We start from the raw sequence: 18,817 nt of genomic DNA, 5'->3' as shown, positions 1-18,817 counted from the left end.
ATTTCCTTTTGGTGAGTTTATGGAGATTTACTTTGTTTCTTTGATTGGGTCATGTTTCCCTGTTTCTTCATTTGCCTTGTTATTTTTTGTTGTGACTTTTGCATTTGAAAGAACAGCCACCTCTGTGTGTCTTTACAGACTGGCTTTGTGCTGGGGAAGATCTTCACCAGTCATCCCGTCTGGAGATTCTGGGGACATCTCAAACTTTTTATGGGAACGTGTCGTCTTGTGTGTGTGAGCTCCCCGACCTCTACCCCAGGCTTTACAGCTTCTTTTTCAGGAGGTTAGTCTCTTCTTGGTCTGGTGTCTCAGGTACTGCAGGTTCTCTGGCATTGCAACAACCTGCTGAGCTCTCTTGTTCTTAGCAGCCCTCAGGCATCCAAAGTAGTGCTTTGAGTCAGGCCAGAACTGAAATCAGTCTCTTGGGCAAACCCCAAAGCCTGGCACATTGGTCGATGGTTCGACTCTTCTCTTTCCCTCCCAAAGGAGAAGCTGTGAGGGGGGCTTTTCCTCCCAGTCATGAGCTGTGCTGGCTAGGGGGAGGGGCTGACATGGTTGAAATGAAACGGTTTTTCTTACCCATTTCAGTGCACTTGTTCTTGGCTTCAAGGTTGCCTAGGTACTGTGACATCTAACTGGCTTCTGGAGTTCTCATAAAGGCTTTTTGGACCATATATTCGTAAGTCACTCTCTGTGTGGGGTTGTGAGGTTTGAGGCTTCCTATGCTGCCATCTTGCTTATGTCCAAAAATAGTTTACTTTTTAAATGACTGATTCTGACTTAGAGGGATGTTCCAGCTGCTGTGCAGCGTTCAGACTTTTGAGATTTGTCACATCTCTGAACTGATGGCTTGGCATCACAATTTTTAGAACTATTTCTGAAGCTTAGATATTAGTCTTAATTTTGAGCCAGTACACTCCCCCCCCCCCCAACTTTTTTGGTTGTTTTTTAAATGAGATTTCAAGGATATAGAAAAAGCTTATAGGATTTTTAAAAAACATGTAAACACTACTTGTTTTGTCAGTTCATCTAATCTTGATCTGCATCAGATAAATAGATACAATTGTGTCCCTCTGTTTAACCCTCCCACATCTCATTTCCCTGCCTTTCTCTTTAGAGGTAGACACTTGTGAGTTTTCTTTTTCATTCTCACACATAGTTTTATACTTTTACTGTATATGATTTTGTAAACGGATATTATTTTGTATGTTTTAAAATCTCATATGGCATATTGTTCATATCTTTTTGCAACTTGCATTTTTTACTCAACATGTCTCTGAAATTTAACTGTGTTGATACATGTAGCTCTAATTCCATTTTAATTGCTATGTTGCAATATATTTATTCACTTTTAAAATGACGTTTGTTTTCAAAATTCTGCCCCTGCAAACATATTTACAGTGAGAATTCTTTTTTTCCCCCCACTGAGGAAGATTACCTGAGCTAACATCTATTGCCAATCCTCCTCTTTTTTTGCTTGAGGAAGATTAGCCCTGAGCTAACAACTGTGCCAACCTTCCTCCACTTTATATGTGGGTCACTGCCACAGCATGGCTGACAAGTGGTTTAGGTCCGTGCCTGGGATCCAAACCCACAAACCCAGGCCGCTGAAGTGGAGCACGGCACACTTAACCACTACGTCACGGAGCTGGCCCTGAGAATTCTTATGAACATGTGTAAGAGTGTCTTTAGAAGTAAAATTGCTGGGTCACAGAGAGTGTATGTCTTCAAGTCTGTGAGATGCCGTATTGCTGTCCCAAAGTGATTGTACTGATTTACACTCCTGCCAGCAGCATATGAGCATTCCTGTTCATCCACATCCTCCCAAACAAGAAAACAAGTCCTTTCCACTCAATTAACCTACCAGGCTTGCTGTGTTTAGTTTGCTTTACAGCAGGAATCAGAATTTCTAATTCCAAACAACTGCATGACAAAGTCAAGACTACACCTTAGGGATCCTTATGCAGCCACTTCAATGATGATGAGATAGTCTTGTTTCTTGTTTCCTATTGCAGTTGCTATAGCTTGGGAACAGGTGGTTTAAATCTTCAAGGCTGAGTCAATTACCATCATGTGTCACTTAACAATGGGGATACGTTCTGAGAAATGTGGTGTTAGGTGATTTTGTCGTGTGCGCATCATAGAAGGTACTTACACAAACCCAGATGGCATAGCCTACTTACATATGGTATTGATCTATGGGACCACATTCGTATATGCAGTCTATCAACTGAAACATCATAACGCAGCACGTGACTATATAGTTTACCCGGGGCCTATATCTAAGGAGTAAAAGTGGAGCGTCATCAATCAAAGGCTGTTTTCAAAATAAAATCCAACGTGGTACCACCTTTGCTTCTAGGTTAAAATAGTGTAGGTTCTGCATGGTATTGCTCCTTATACAATTATTTTATTTAAAAGTACCATTTTCTGGGGCTGGCCTGGTGGCATAGTGGTTAAGTTCCTACACTCCTCTTCAGGCAGCCCAAGGTTCAGGAATTCAGATCCCAGGCATGGACCTACACACCACTCATCAAGCCATGCTGTGGTGGTGTCCCACATGCAAAAAAAAAAAAAAAAAAAGATTGGCACAGATGTTAGCTCAGGGTGAATCTTCATCACCAAAGGAAAAAAATACCATTTTCCATCAGAGGCTGTGGTGTGCATTATATAGCACATTTAATTAGTGGGCTGGTCATCATGTTCTTTGACTCACTGAATTGTTCACCACCTCCTAATCTCAGCCTTTTCAATTCTCGTTTACTGTTGAATTCAAAGCCAATAGAGACTCTACCCTAAATGGATTTACCATGTATCTAATAGTAGTCAATTGTAGTTTTACCCTATGCCTGTTCATACCAGGATTGCTTATCATTCAAGTCTAGTACCTCGTATTAAAATCTTCTGGATAGAAAAGAAAAAGGACAAACTGGGAATTGAGAGATCTGAGTTCTGGATCCAATTTCACCACTTACTCTCTGTCCCTTGGGTGTCACTTATCTCTCTGGGCCTAAGTTCCTTATTAAGTAGAATGCAAATTACTTAGGCCTAACATTGCAGTCTACCTGGGACAGCTGAACAGGACAGTGAATTCTTGTTGAATTCTAACGCACTATAATAACCACAAGGATTAGCCCTTACGAGTGTATACTGCTCAGAGGTCTTATTTCTATAATAGCTGTATTGGACTGGGTGTCTTAATGTGCCTTTTAAGCAGATGGAGAATGAAATTTTGTGTTCAGTGTGCCCTTACCATTTGACCAGTGGAGGAAAAGAGACAAAAGTATTGGAAACCCAAGGTTGTTTACCTTTGAATGAGCAGTGCTAACTCACCAAGCCCCTTCCTCACAGTGCTGGGGCAGTCTCCTTAAAGAAGCCAGCGAAGAGAAGGGTCTCTGTGAGCTCTTCCCATGGTCGGTATGTAACAAGTACCTTACAGAAGAGAGGGACGTTTGATCACCGTGTTGAGGCACTGTCTCGGTTCCAATGTGGAGCCCTAACAATCAGATTCCCTTGGATTTGCACGTTTGTCTTTGATGCCTTGGTATAATGCAGTGGCAGTGTTACAAATCTAGCCAAGCAGAATACTTACCTTCTATTACAACTGGCAGCATCTGCGATGCCTCGCCCGGTTCCTGGTGCTGCCGCCGTAGGGTGAGTGTGGTGCTGTTCCAGATCCTTGGCTCCTGGTTCAAACTCCAGTCTGAGCCTGTGTCTTCTTGCCCAACTTCAACCACAACAAACTTGGATCCGTATTTGTCGGTACACTTGGACTCTGCCTCTACCTGTGCTTACAACTCCCACGCCCACCTAACTTGAACCTCTGAGATGACTTCAGCAGCCAACTGACACATTGAACCTTGCAGCATTGCGTAGTTTTTAAGTACACACGCTTCAGTGTCCGATCCAAAACTAAGCTTAAAAATTGCTTTCTACGGCTTACCAGCCTTGTAGGCTATTTAACCTCTGATTTTCCTCATTTGTAAAATAGGGCTAATAACACCTAATTCGTGAGCTGTTGTAAGGATTGAATGAGAGGCTGTACACGATGCCTTTTAGCGTAGTGCCTGGTATTTCATAAATTATCGTTGCTCTTGTCCAGTTTGGATTATTGCCCTTGCCTCCCAAATTGGAGTGAAGCTGAACTCTGACCTTGACTTTGCTTTTAGTATTGCATCCCCTTATCTAAGTATCTGCACTGCTGGCCTTGACCTACAGATAGTTTTCTGTTCTGGCCAGACTGCTTATTAGCTCTACCCAACTCGTGGCTCCGGTTTTCAGTCCTTTTTCATCAGCCCAGACCCTTGCCTGGAGCTGCTTCAGCAAGGGGAGCTCTCAGATCTCCGAGGACTAGACTGAGTTCCTGTCCACTTGCCGTGTTTGCCATGAGTGGTCTACATTGCCTCCCCCACCCTGCCCTGAACGAGCATCTTCACTTGGAAGCCAAAAGCCTGGGAGTCACCTTGAACTCCTTTCTCTGAAACCCACATCCCATGCCTCAGTGGATCCGGTGGCAATATCCAGGATCTGACCACTTCTTGCCATCTCCACCGCTGCCACGGACCCTAATCCACCAGCACACTGGACTGTGGCAATACACTCCTAACTGGTCTCCCTGGGACCCTACAGTTTACTCTCAATACAGCAGCCAGAGGGATCCTTCTAGATCATAGGTCAGACCACGTCACTCCTCTGGTTACTCAAAATCTGAACAACTCCCCTACTCAGAGGACATGTAAGAGTCTTTACCAAGGCCTACAACGTACCCTCCACTATTTCCTGAACTCACTTGGCGCCAGCCACACTGGCTCCCACTCGCTCCCACCTTAGGTTGTCTGCTAGCTCTTCCCTCTGCCTGGAAAGCTCTTGGCCCAGGGAGCTGCATCATCTTCTCCCTCCCTCCTTACAAGTCTCTGCTCAAATGTCTCCTTATCACAGAGGCTGTGCCTCACCAGTGTATATAAAATAACACAAATCTGTCACGCTTATACACCCGCCCTGCTTCATTTTTCTTTCCAGCACATACACCAACAGGTTATATCCTCATTTTAGGCTGTCTCTCTCCCTCCACTTAGAGTAGAAGCCCCTTGAGGCAGAGACTTCATCGGTTTTAGTCACTGCTGTATCCCCAGCTGTATCCCCTAACCCAGTGCTTGGCACAGGATAAGCACTCAGCGTTTGCTCAGTGAATGAAGGCAAGAGGGAAACTACGACTGCTGTTTTCTAAATGCCTTTTGGATTGACGGGGCTCAGGAGCAGTGCGGCTCCATCGATAGTTCTGGCGTTCATTTATCAAGTGGTTTCTCCAACTTTCTATCATTTGCAGGGGGGAGTCTGTAACTTTGGGGTTCCTTAGGTGTGACTCTCCACAGCCAGCAAGCTCTAAGTTGCAGTCTGAACAGCAGTTCAAAATTCTCGGGCAATGCAGTCTGGTTCAGCAGGTTTATCATCCTGAACCATGTTGTCAAATGTGGGTGCAGTTTAGGTTAACGACCGTACGGCTCCTGACTCAGCCGCTTGCCTGTTTTCCTGTTCTCTTTGTTCAAATGACTGTACCTGTCAGGGTTGCACAATATGTTCATGATCCGGTTAAGACAGTGCAAGGTGGTTGGTTTTTTAACTGCCTCTGTTCTATTCCTGTTCATTGTAACCCTGCCAAATGAGCCAGGCCTAGATTATATGTTTAGTTAAGGATTTTTGGCAACCGAAACCATCTCATGCTACCCTTTGAAAAAAGGGGAAATCTATCAGGATTCCAGAGTGACTCATGGATCCCAAGAACTGAACCTCAGGAAGAACCAGAACCAAGCCAGAGGGCACGTGGGCCAAGGAGGATTGGGCTGTTTCTCATCTCTGCCTTGTTCTTTCTTTTTTTTTTTTTTTAAAGATTTTATTTTTTTCCTTTTTCTCCCCAACGCCCCCCGGTACATAGTTGTGTATTCTTCATTGTGGGTTCTTCTAGTTGTGGCATGTGGGATGCTGCCTCAGAGTGGTCTGATGAGCAGTGTCATGTCCGCGCCCAGGATTCGAACCAACGAAACACTGGGCCGCCTGCAGCGGAGCGCGTGAACTTAACCACTCGGCCACGGGGCCAGCCCTGCCTTGTTCTTTCTTGACCCGGCTTTCTGGTCCAAAGATGGCTGCTCGTAGCGCCAACTTAAATGTAACTCTTCCAACTATATAGAATTCTTCTGTCTGGCTGTCCATCCTCTGTCTATTTCTCTCTCCACATTCAGAGTTTCTCTAGAAGGAAATCTTATTGGCCCACCCCAGTCCAGTTAGCTATGGCCGAGTGGCAGGGTTATGTTGAGGAAACACTGCTGCTGGGAGTCAACCTTGTTGATGGAGAAACGAAGGCAGAGAGGAGAGTCATTTTTGCCTGGCTGTCCCCAAATGTATCTGTAACACATGGTAATAAACTCTTTCCTCTTATTTTTCAGTCGCTTGACCATTCTGAAAGGCACTGCTTCTCCAACTGGACCCATTGGGGTCCTCCAAGCATTGATTCCACTGACCTGTCTCTTGTTGGATTCATCAGGACAGTCTATAGCTTTATCAATCACAATTCTTTGACTTGTGTATAGTGTTTGATGATTTTTAGAGCATCCTTCCACACTTAGTGTGAGTATCACAATAACCCTATGCAGTCAAGTAGACCAGATATTATCGCCATCTGCAAGTGAAGGATACAAAATAAAGAAAATAAGTAACTTGCCCAAGTTTGGGCAGTGGTAGAATCAGGACTAGAATTCAGGCCACCTGAGTCTTAGATGTGTTTTCAGTTTTCTTTTTAGAATAAAAATTTACATAAATGTCTGCTAAGTGTCACACCATTCAACATATTTCTTTTTTGTTGGTGGTGTTAAATTCTAAATTACTGATTTTTTATTTTTAATTTCAAAATGTTTGCATATGTTTTAATTTAATTTTTATACACCTATCATGTTATAATTAATTGTAATTCTTAAAATTATATTTATTCATTGAGAGAGAATAGAAAAAATATCTATTGGTCTCTGCCCCTGCTTCCTGGCACAGAGCCCCTAAGACCCTTGTAGTTTCCTAAGTGGTGAGAGCACTAGGAGCGTCTTTTGTTCTAATATTTGGTTTTCGACCCCAGTTCCTGACACAGAGTTCCTAAATCCCTTGGAATTTCCTGGGTGATAGCAGTATCTTCTGTTCTAATGAAGTGTGTCTTCATGGTCTCCTGGATGGGGGCTGGTCACCAGAAAGACCAAACCATGACTAGAAGCTTGGAACTTTGCCTACCTCCTGTTCTCCAGAGATGGGGGAGGGGCTGGAAATGGAGTTAATGATTGATCATGCCTACATGAGGAAGCCTCCATAAAAGTCCCAAAGCTATAGGGTTCAGGGAGCTTCCAGCTTGGTGAACACATCCATGTACCAGGAAGGTGACACACCCCAACTCCACAGGGACAGAAGCTCCTGTCCTCGGGACCCTCCCAGACCTCACCCTATGTATCTCTTCATCTGGCTGTTCGTCTCTATCCCTCATCATACCCTTTATTACGTAATAAACTGGTAAATGTAAGTAAGTGTTTCCCTGAGTTCTGTGAGCTGTTCTAGCAAATAATTGAATCGAAAGGGGAGGAGGCCATGGGAACCCCCAATTTGTAGCCAAGTCGGACAGAAGTTGTAGGTACCCTGGAGACCTACTGCTTGCGATTGGCATCTGAAGTGGGGGGCAGTCTCGTGAGACTGAGCCCTTCACCTGTGGGATGTGCCACTATCTCCAGGTAGACAGTGTCAGCATAGAGTTAAATTGTAGGACACCTGGCTGGTGTTGGAGAATCGCTTGGTGTGGGAAAACCCACTACCCATCTGGCATCAGAGTGTCGTGAGTGTGGTAGAAGTGTGCGAGTAAAGGAAAGACACACAGGAGAAGTGAAGGTTTTCTGCTCATTCATTTAATGTTTTTATTTACTTAATTTCCTTTTACATCACCACAGTTGTGTCATTTATGATTTCCCAGCATATCATGCGTATGATTTCTCATCTTCTGGAACATAAGCTCCACAAGGGTAGGGGTCTTTGTCAGAAATGTTCACTTATTTACCCCAACACTTAGACCAGGGCCTGCATGTAGCAAACCCTCAAATATTTGTTGAATCTATTTTTGATATAACACAAATGCATAAATGTAATTTCACACATATTTAGTGCATTTTATTTTCTTGGCTTCGTTCTCCCCAGTTGTCTTCTCCCTCTCAGAAAGCTCCACCATATATGCCAGGTAATCATACGTATCTTTACACAGTGTTCTGATTGTATATATGCGTACATATATACACGCAATATACACACACACACATATGCATATATGCTTTTTAGAGTTTAAAAAATTATTTTTCAAAAATGCCATATTGTTGGGATAAACTTTCTCGTACTTATTGCTTTAAGACAGAGAACCTACCTGACTCGTTGATCTAGCTACCGTTATGCACAACAGGAGAAAAGACAAAGGAGTTCTAAGACTTAACAAATCAAAATGTTAATTTATATACATCTGGCCTCACAGATGTCATTTAACTTCTGTTGTCCAGAATGATCAATTAGCATAATAGAACCTTAGAGGTTCAAGTCCATGTTTCACAAAATATACATTAAGAATTTGAAGTCCTGATGTCTCAAAGAGACGCTTTCATGATTGCTCAATATGTGGTGTAGGATCTCATTCTTCTCAATGTTCCCATCACTAACTCTCTTAGCATCATCTTCTAAATGGCCTCATTGGTTAGGATCTGTCTCCTTTGCACCCACATCACCAGGCCTTCCCTTATCTGTCCAGTGGGTGAGCAGAAAGGCATGAGGATGTTCTTTTATTTCTATTTTTTATAACAAGTAATAAAAACTCGTTGGAAAATTACAAAATGCAAATAAGCAAATGGGAAAAATTCCCTATCTCCCAGGTAAAGTCACTGTTAAACACTATTCATGGATTGTATCTTCCCTCTCGTCCTCTCTCCTTCCTTTCTTCCTTGTTTTCTCCCAAGCCAATTGCTTTATTTTTCCATATTTACAAAAGTGTAAAAATAATTCAATGATGCATAAAATTATTTCCTCTTTTCCCTCTCTCTACACTCTCTCCCCTCCAGATATCCCAGTTCCCACAGGTAACCACTGCCAATAGGTTGTTATGCATTTATTCAGAATTTTTTCTTTCTTTCTTTTTTTTTTTGGTGAGGAAGATTGGCCCAAGCTAACATCTATTGCCAATCTTCCTCTTTTTGCTTGAGGAAGATTGTTGCTGAGCTAACATCCATGCCAATCTTCCTGTATTTTGTATGTGGGATGCTGCCACAGCATGGCTAGATGAGCAGTATGTATGTCCACACCCAGGGTTTCAAACCTGCAAACCCTGGGCTACTGAAGTGGAGAGCGTGAACTTAACCATTACACCACCAGGCCAGCCCCCAGAGGTTTTTCTATGCATGTACAAACATATATACAATTATTTTATCAAAATTGGGATCATATTACCCACATTGTTCTGCAACTTACTTTTCTTCTCTAACAATGAATTTCAAGCACCTTTCTATGTTGGTGATAATTGAGCTATGTTGTTCTTTTTGATGGCTGCGTAGTATTCAGTGGAGAGCTTGCATCATTTACATAACCAATTTCCTGTGAACGGGCATTAATTGTTTACTATTATAAACATTGCTGTAGTAAACATTCTTTTTGTACCTTTAAAGTGTTTCTGAAGACATAATTCTAGAAGTAGGAATGCTGGGACCACAGTGCTTACACTGAACATTTTGGATAGATCCCCACAGGGCTGGCTTTCAGCCTGCCTGCCTCAGAGTGGTAGGCAGGTCATTCTCGGCTGGTGCTTCTGACTGGAACTGTGCCATATCCATTGGGAATGTTTTGCGGGTCACTCCTGGATACTCTATTGCCCTCCAAATGGCTGCACCAATTTATACTCACTGGTTCTCCACATGAATGCCCCTTCTCCTCACTCTGGCCAGCACGGCATATTACTGGGGAGTTGATCTTTTTCACAATGATTTTAAAGACCATTCTCTAAATCTATCTGTTACACATTTGCAAAAGTCCTTAATGATTTATATATATATATATATATTTATATATATATATATATTTAATTTTTTTTTTTTTAAAGATTGGCACCTGAGCTAACAACTGTCGCCAATCTTCTTTTTTTTTTCTTTCTGCTTTTTCTCCCCAAATCCTCCTGGTACACAGTTGTATATTTTAGTTGTGGGTCCTTCCAGTTGTGGCACGTGGGATGCCGCCTCAGGGTGGCCTGATGAGTGGTGCCATGTCTGAGCCCAAGATCCAAACCAGCGAAACCCTGGGCCACTGCAGCAGAGCGTGCAAACTTAACCGCTCGGCCATGGGGCTGGCCGCTATCTGTTTTTTTTTTGAGGAAGATTAGCGTTGAGCTAACATCTGCCACCAATCCTCCTCTTTTTGCTGAGGAAGACTGGCCCTGAGCTAACATCCGTGCCCATCTTCCTTTACTTTATATGTGGGATGCCTGCCACAGCATGGCTTGACAAGCGGTGTGTAGGTCCACAACCGGGATCCAAACCGCGAACCCCAGGCCACCGAAGCAGAATGTGTGAACTTAAGCACTGCACCACCGGGCTGGCCCCATAAATTTTATAATGTCTTTTCACACTGAAGATTGTTTATTTCAATGTACTTGATCTGTTAGTATTGTCATTTATATAGTCTGAGTTTTGTATCATGCTTAGAATAGCCTTCCCACACGAAAATTATTGAACCAGTCGTCTATATTTTCTTTTATTTTTAAGGTTTATTTTCCATTTATATCTTTAATCCACCTCAGATTTATTTCTTTATTTGTTGAGCAGCTTAATTTTGATGTAACTTGCATGCCATACAAGTCACCCTTTTTTGAATGACATGCTTTTTGCTATATTCACAGGGTTGTGCAACCATCACCACACTCTAATTTCAGAACATTTTCATCTCCCCTGAAGGAACCCTGCGCCTCTCCACTCCCCTGCAACCACTGGGCTACTTCCTGTCTCTCTAGTTTGGCCTTTTCTGGACATTTGAAATAATAAACTCATATAATATGTAGTCTTTTTGTGAATGCTGTCTTCCATTTAGCATAGTGTTTTCCAGACTCATCCATGCTGGAGCACGTATCGGTACTTCATTTATTTTTTTGCTGAATAATATTCCATAGTATTCCACAATTTGTTCATCCATCCATCGCTTGATAGACATGTGGTTTGTTGTCACTTTTGGCTATTGTGAATGATACTATGTATATTAGCATACGATTTTTGTGTGGAAGTATGTTTTCAATTCTCTCGAATATCTACCTAAGAGTGGGATTGCTGGGTGATATGGTAACTCTATGTTGAATTTTTTGAGGAACCGCCAAATTCTTTTCCACAGCGGCTGCACCATTTTACAATACCGCCAACGATGTATGAGGGTTCCAGTTTCTCCACATCCTTGCCAATACTTGTTATTACCTGTTTTTTTCATTATACCCATCCTAGGCAATACGGAGTGGTGTCTCATTGTGATTTTTGATTTCCATTTCCCTAATGACTAGTGATGTTGCTATATTTTTACATGTATATTGGCTGTTTATCTTCATTGGAGAAACATCAATCCAGATCCTTTGCCCATTTTTAAATTGGGTTGTCTTTTTATTATTGAGTTGTAAGAGTTCTTCGCATATTCTAGATACAAATCCCTTATCAGATATATGATTTGCAAATATTTTCTCTCATTCTGTGGGTTCTCTTTTCATAGAATGTGTTGGGAAATATTTCTTCCTTTTCTATTTTTTGGAAGAGTTGTGAAGGATTGGTATTAGTTCTTCTTTGAACGTTTTGTAGAAATCAGTGACGTCATCTGGGCCTGGGCTTTCCTTTGGTGGGAAGTTTTTCAATTAATTACTAATTATGAGAATTATTTTTGTGCATGATGTTAAGGTGGGACTTTAACAATTTTTTTCTAAATAGATAGTCAATTGTTCTAACACCATTTACTGAATAATCTACCTGTTCCTGCTCATCATAAATGCCACAAAAACTTCTTTAGACCATTTTTGATTTTTTTTTTTTTTAGGAAGATTAGCCCTGAGCTAGCATCTGCTGCCGATCCTCCTCTTTTTTGCTGAGGAAGACTGGCCCTGAGCTAACATCCATGCCCATCTTCCTCTACTTTATATGTGGGACGCCTACCACAGTGTGGCTTGCCAAGCAGTGCCATGTCTGCACCCAGGATCCGAACTGGCGAACCCCAGGCTGCTGAAGTGGAATGTGCACACTTTACTGCTGTGCCACTGGGTCAGCCCCACCATTTTGGATTTTGATTGCAACCCTATTCCTGATGAGGCACAGAACAAATTTGCTTTATAAGTGACTGTAGTGTTGGAGCCTTGAGAAATTCTTTGACATGTTGGCATCTGAGGTTGGAAAACAGAACGGATCACGAATGGCTCACGATGTGTCAGTGTGGTCTGGACAGCACACAGAGCCCACCAACACCCCCACGCCTTTGTCCCTCAGGCTGGGAGCATGTCCTTGGATGCCTGCCTGCCCTCACTGCAGCAGAGATCCAAGCCAGGCCAGAGGCCACCACCCAGTCTGCTGGCCTTGCTCTTGTGGCCTGGATCTTTGCCTTTGGTGGCTTCCCGGACTTTGGAATCAGCATGCCCTGTTGGGCGCACACATCTTTCCCGTACCTCCCTGCGTGCTTGTGCTTCTCAGACCTTGGACTTGGTCTTTTAATGCACATCACCGTGCTCACCACTCCCTCCACACTTGGGAACAGTGAGTCCTGGACTCTGCTTTCGTTCAGATCCAGGACATGACTATACTAACTAGCACCTCTCTTCCCCCTCCAATATATGCCTCTGCTTGTCCCTGAACTCCTCATTCTGACCCTCTCCACCCTGACTCATCCCACATTGGCTCATGATTCAGCATGAACATGCTCTCTCAGCCATGACACCCAGGAGATATGACCCCATGCTTGATTCTGGACCCTCCCCTCCCCCCAGTGCTGTTCTATATAATAGATGCATGCGAAGCCACGGGAATAAATGGGGTTGTTGAGAGTCAGAGTGAATGGTGATAAGTGACCAAGATAGTGTCCCTGTGGGACACTAACATTCAGAAGTCAGAGAGAGAAGGAGCCGCCAGTGTGGATGCTGAGAAAAAGGGACCAGAGAGGCAGACAGAAAACGAGGAACATGGTAACTGAGAAGTCAAGCCATGAGAATGCTCCAGGATGGAGGGGGAGGGCAGCAGTACCAAATGCTACAGAGAGAATTCCCATAAGATCCAGATTGAAAAGTATCCAATGGATTTGGCAACACAGAAGTCACTGGGGACTTTAGCAAACTTCCGTGTCAATGATCAGGTAACGTCACTGTTTAAAATCCTTATGGCTTCCCAGTACCTCCAAATAAAGTGGACTCCACTTCAGCGTCTCCTCTCAACACTTCCACACTCCTCCCAGGCTCCAGCCATGCCAAGCTACTTGCATGACAGATGCCACATTCTCTCTGGTTCTTGTGCTATTCCCTCTGCCTGGAACCCTTTCCTCCTCTCAAACTTCCATATGTCCTTCCTGACTAGCTCAATTACCATCTCCTCCAGGAAGCCTTCCCTGACTCCCAGGTTGGGTTGGGTGGTCCTCTTCTTTCTTCCCGTCGCATTGTGTGCTGGGATGAGTAAGGGGTATTTTGTCCCAGGAACATCTCTTATCCACAGTCATTCCCCAATCTTCTGGCCGGGGCCTGCCCCACTATGTTTCCAAGCATGCAGGGAAGCAAGCCTTGGTGACAGGGAAGTAGGGCTGCATGCCAATTCCCTCTGACCAGACAAATAAACACTTGCAAGCCAAATTGGCCGGCAGTGACCGAGTGGCTACGTTAGCACCATGAGCCACAGATGTCTCTTTGCTCTTTGGTTTCTGTAGGTCAGGGTTGCTAAGAGACCAGGGTCTGGAGAGCAATGCTTGATAACCTGGTCCTCGGGGTCATTAGGTTGCAAAATCCCCAGCGCCATTCAGGTCAGAGGCTTTTCATGGTGCTGCAGTACCTCCCGGTACAGCCTGGCCTCTGCCTCTCTCTCCCTCTCCACCTGCCCTCCTCCCCCGGGCCCTTCCCTCCTCCATGCTCCCATCTTTCAAGCATCTGATAACATCCCACGTTTGCTTCTGCATCGATTAATCTTTGCCAGATCTTCCCTTGCCCCACAGGTCTCCTTCTCGCCCAGCACTTACGCTGTGCAAAGGTCACTGTGCGTTTGGCCTTTCTGGTTGGGTTATTAACTCCCCAAGGGCAAGGAGCGTGCTCTTCCTCCTTGTGTTTGCTGAGCCCAAGCCTTGCTAAACTGTACTTGCCAGCTGATTTGGGGGAAAATGGACTTTCATATTATTACTGACCAAGAAGGCAGGCGTTAGAGGGCCAGAGCTTTCGAGCCCCTGAGAGTGTGGTTCTGGGCATGGAGGTGACATTAGGCAAGCTTTCCCCTCTCCCCTTGGCACACCGCTCCCTTAACATCCCACTCCCAACTGACGGCTCTGCTGGCTCCTCACTTCAGGGCAGGGCACCCCCTTGGGGAAGAACACAGTCTCCTCAGAAGGGTCAGACCCCTCCCCACCTTTTTTTTTTTTTTTAAGATTTTATTTTTTCCTTTTTCTCCCCAAAATCCCCTGGTACATAGTTGTATATTCTTCGTTGTGGGTCCTTCTGGTTGTGGCACGTGGGACGCTGCCTCAGCGTGGTTTGATGAGCAGTGCCAGGTCCGCCCCCAGGATTTGAACCAACGAAACACTGGGCCACCTGCAGCGGAGCGCTCGAACTTAACTACTTGGCCTCGGGGCCAGCCCCTCCCCCCACCTTTAAACCACACTTTGCACCTTTCAGAAAACCCTCCCCAGGGTTAAAGGGTAGATGAACTTTGCTTTTTAAAACGTGTAATGTCCTATATTGCTTTATTCCTGATAATAAAACTGGGCCTACTCATGTTATAAAATTAGCGAATAATATAAACTATAAAAAAGATATAAATATTTAAAAAACTATAAAAAAGGATAAAATAAAAAATCATCGCAATCCCACCTTCCACAGATAGCCACTGTTGACATTTTGGTGTATTTCTTTCTATGAAAATATATGAGATATGTAAAGAATCTATATAAGGATATATATGTAACATAGAAGTTAAAATATAAATTTAGTGGGTGAGGTCACAGATGTGCTTTTGTACCCGGCTGTGCTCCTCCTCTTGACATGAGGGTGGCTAAGCCCAAGGCCTTCAAGTCTGTGGGCCCCTCGTTATCCCTGCAACCCGCCTTCATCCCCCCCATCAGCGCTCCTGGCTCCCTATCCTGCTCTCATTTTGTTTTCTTCAACACGTCACCTTTAACCTGTTATACAGTTTTCTCATTTCTTATGTTTATTGTGTGTCTCTCTCTCACACACCCTTGCCGTTGAACTCCCAGAAGCAGATCTTGTCAGTTTTGTTCAATGGTGTCTCCCCAATGCCTAGAACGGTACTAGGCACATGGTGGGTGCCATGAAACTCTTGTGGAAGCATGACTTAGGATAACTTCTATTTTTCATTACTAAAACATCATTTGTGAACATATATAATAAACAACAATGTATAATACTCCGATCTATGGCTGTGTCATGATTTAACCATTCCCTTATTTTAAGTCATTTAGGCTGATTATAATTCTCCATCATGATAAATAATGTTTTGCTTGACCTCTTTGTACTTAAATCTGTTCATATTTCTCATTATTTTCTTAGAATCCATTTCTGGAAGGTTAATTGCTGGGTTGTGTGGTGGTAACATTTGAAGTTTTCCTGATGGCAATACCCAGTTGATTTTGTCAAATAAAAATGGCAAGTAATAGGATATATTGGAATATATGAGGAAGCCATTTTGGTGTAAACCTAATTCGGCCTGACCTTGTCTTTCCAAAAGGGCCTGACCTAGGCCGTTGAGCATGCATTGTATATCTGCTTTAGATATTCCCTATGGCAAGAGCAAAAGGCCCTTGAGATAAAGGTGCAACTTCCCTCCCCCTCCCAACGTTGGTGTCTCCTTAAGGATTAAGCATCTTTCCTTAGGCTAGAAACTGATTGCTGCGCTCATCTGTGACCACCCAGCTCGAGCCAATAGACTTGCCTCCTGCTACACCCACAAAGATAGCAGACCCACTACCTGCTGTGTCCATCAAGCGCTGTGCAGACAGGGCAATCTTGTGACTATTGTGGGAGGGACATTTCAATCATATGTAAAGCACCCTCTTTGGGGGTATATAACCATTCTGTACACCTCATTTCTTTGATGCCCTTTCTTCCTTCAGGAAGAAAGGCCCCAGGCCATGGTCCTTAGATTTCAGCTCAGAATAAACTCACCCAAATTTTCATTTACAGATTGGTTATGGATTATTTTCGTCGACAATTTCCACAATGCTTGTACTATATGATAATATTCACCCAGTCTCACCCACATAATGCTGGCTTTGAATAGATCCTCTTTTTAATCTTGGCTAATTTCCAGGCAAAAAAAAATTATATCTCACTTTAATTTGCATGTCTGTGATTTTTAAAGAAGTTACAAAAATTGTCACAGGTATTGGCCATTTCGGTTTTTTTCCCCCTGTAATATGTCAATTTATATATTTGCTTAATATTTTAGGGATTTGTTTCCTTATTAAATCATCTGAGCTCTTTGCATTTAATATTAATATTTATATCTTTAGGTATTACCGCTTATTATATTTATTGATGCAGGGTTGGTGAGCCAAGGAGTCGAAAGAAAGATTTCTTAGACTCTTAAGATCTGGCGGTAGTGCTCTTTTATTTAGAGGATAGTATAGAATAGCATTGGGACAGGACCCATGGGCAGTCAGAGCTTCTGCTGCCGCTCTGCTGCCCCCACTGGCCTGGGGACAGGACCCATGGGCAGGCAGAGCTGGTGCATGGGGACAAGACCCACGGGCAGTCAGAGCTCCTGCTGCTGCCCCGAGTTGAGGGTTAGGGCTAATTTTATAAGGCATGGGTATGTGAGTCATTTCTTTACAAGACAAAGGAAAGAACATGAAAAAAAGTTAAAATGGTATCAGTGCAGGTGGGGTCTGGTCATTGGGTGATCCCATGACTTTTAGACAAGAATCAAATCGGATTAAGTAAAGGTTAGAAAGGTTAGAAGCCACCCCCCTAAATCAGTTACATGAGGTTCCCAGACAGCAACCAGCTTAAGTTCTTGCCTTCCCCATTAAGAGTTTCTAGGGACAAGGTCATCTCTCTTCTTCTTCCTGGTACAGAGAGGGAGGCACCTTTACAGATAGAGATTTACCTTACAAATGTAAATGTGTCCCAACAAGGGCAAGTTCCATTCCTCAGAGCCTCCTTCCCTGTCCTAGTTTATCAAAAGCAATCAGCCCAAAACAATCCCGATGCCAAAGAGACACATCCTGGGGTGGCCAATTTCAGGTCCCTACAAGGTCATCCCCCCTTCCTTCACAAATGCAAATATCTCTCAAAGAGCAAGCAAATTCCAGTCCTCAGAGCCTGCTTCTCATCTGCAGTTTTTTAAAATTAACCAGCCTAAAATCCTCATCATTTATCACTCATGTTTTGCCCAGATTGTTGTTTTAATTATGGCTTTAAAAAATATCCAGGAGGTAAAAAGTTTTTTTTGTACTTAGATCTATGAGCATTTTTCTTTAGTTTGTGTTTCACTGCTTTTATGCTTAGAAAGTTGTTCTAAATGCACAGATATTTTTGTGATCCTAATCCTTACACTTAATTCTTAAATTGACCTTGGTATATAGTGTAAGGTGGATATCTCAGTTGATTTTTTCCCCAAATGATTAAGTTTCCAATGATACTTAGTAAATAATTGATGCCTTTCTGATTATTTTATTATTATTTATAAAGTACTTAAGTATATTAGGATTTATTCTTGGGGTAGCTATTGATTTGCCAGTTGGTTGTAGCATTGCTATTATGCTGTTTTGATTATTGCAGCATTATAATACTTTTGATATTTGTATTTTCAAGTTCCTCCTTATCTCTCAAAAAAAATTTTAGCTCTTAATTTCTCAAAATTTTTATGAGATGCCAAGGAGATGAGTCAATTTAATTAACCTAACACCTGCTTTTGAACTGTTCAGGCTGAAGGCCACTTCCCATTCACACCACACGTTGCAGATTACGGTTCATGGCCACTGTCAGTGACTTCATTCTCCATTTTAAAGATGAGGAAGCAAAGGGGAAATGTTGGGCTCTAGCTCCAGGAATGTCCCCGTGAGCTATTGGAGGCTGGGTGGCAGGTGGGTGGTGGGTGGGGAAATCTGGCTTCAGAAGCCAGAGGTGTGGTTGCCATACTAGAGGGGGCCACGGAAGGACACACCCTCATGGATTTCCTGAGTCAAATCCTCAATTGGGCCAGTTCCCTGAATTTTCTGTTTTTACAGAGGTTTGGATACAACTCCCAAACATGTTTGCCAAACTTGGGGAAAAAATCAGCAAATTTCACAGAAAAATCCAGATTTCCAACCTGGCAAAACTCAGTGGGAGCTCCCCCTTTTAGATGAGTCATGTGTCCCCTGGCTCACTTCACTTACTTATTTTCTTGCCTGGCCTTATAGGCTTCTGAGGGGACAATCCAGAGGCTTGGGGACCGGGAACAGAGCTACAGTTTAGTCCCCACTTCAATGACTCCATCAGTTTGAACAAGGGAACATGCATCTTGTGGAGAGGTACCTTGTGAGGTTGTCACATCTTCTGCCTCTCCTTCCCTGG

The sequence above is a fragment of the Equus przewalskii genome, chromosome 1 (genome assembly GCF_037783145.1).
Source record: "Equus przewalskii isolate Varuska chromosome 1, EquPr2, whole genome shotgun sequence".
NCBI classification, from domain to species: Eukaryota; Metazoa; Chordata; class Mammalia; order Perissodactyla; family Equidae; genus Equus; species Equus przewalskii.
This window is presented reverse-complemented; position numbering follows the sequence as displayed.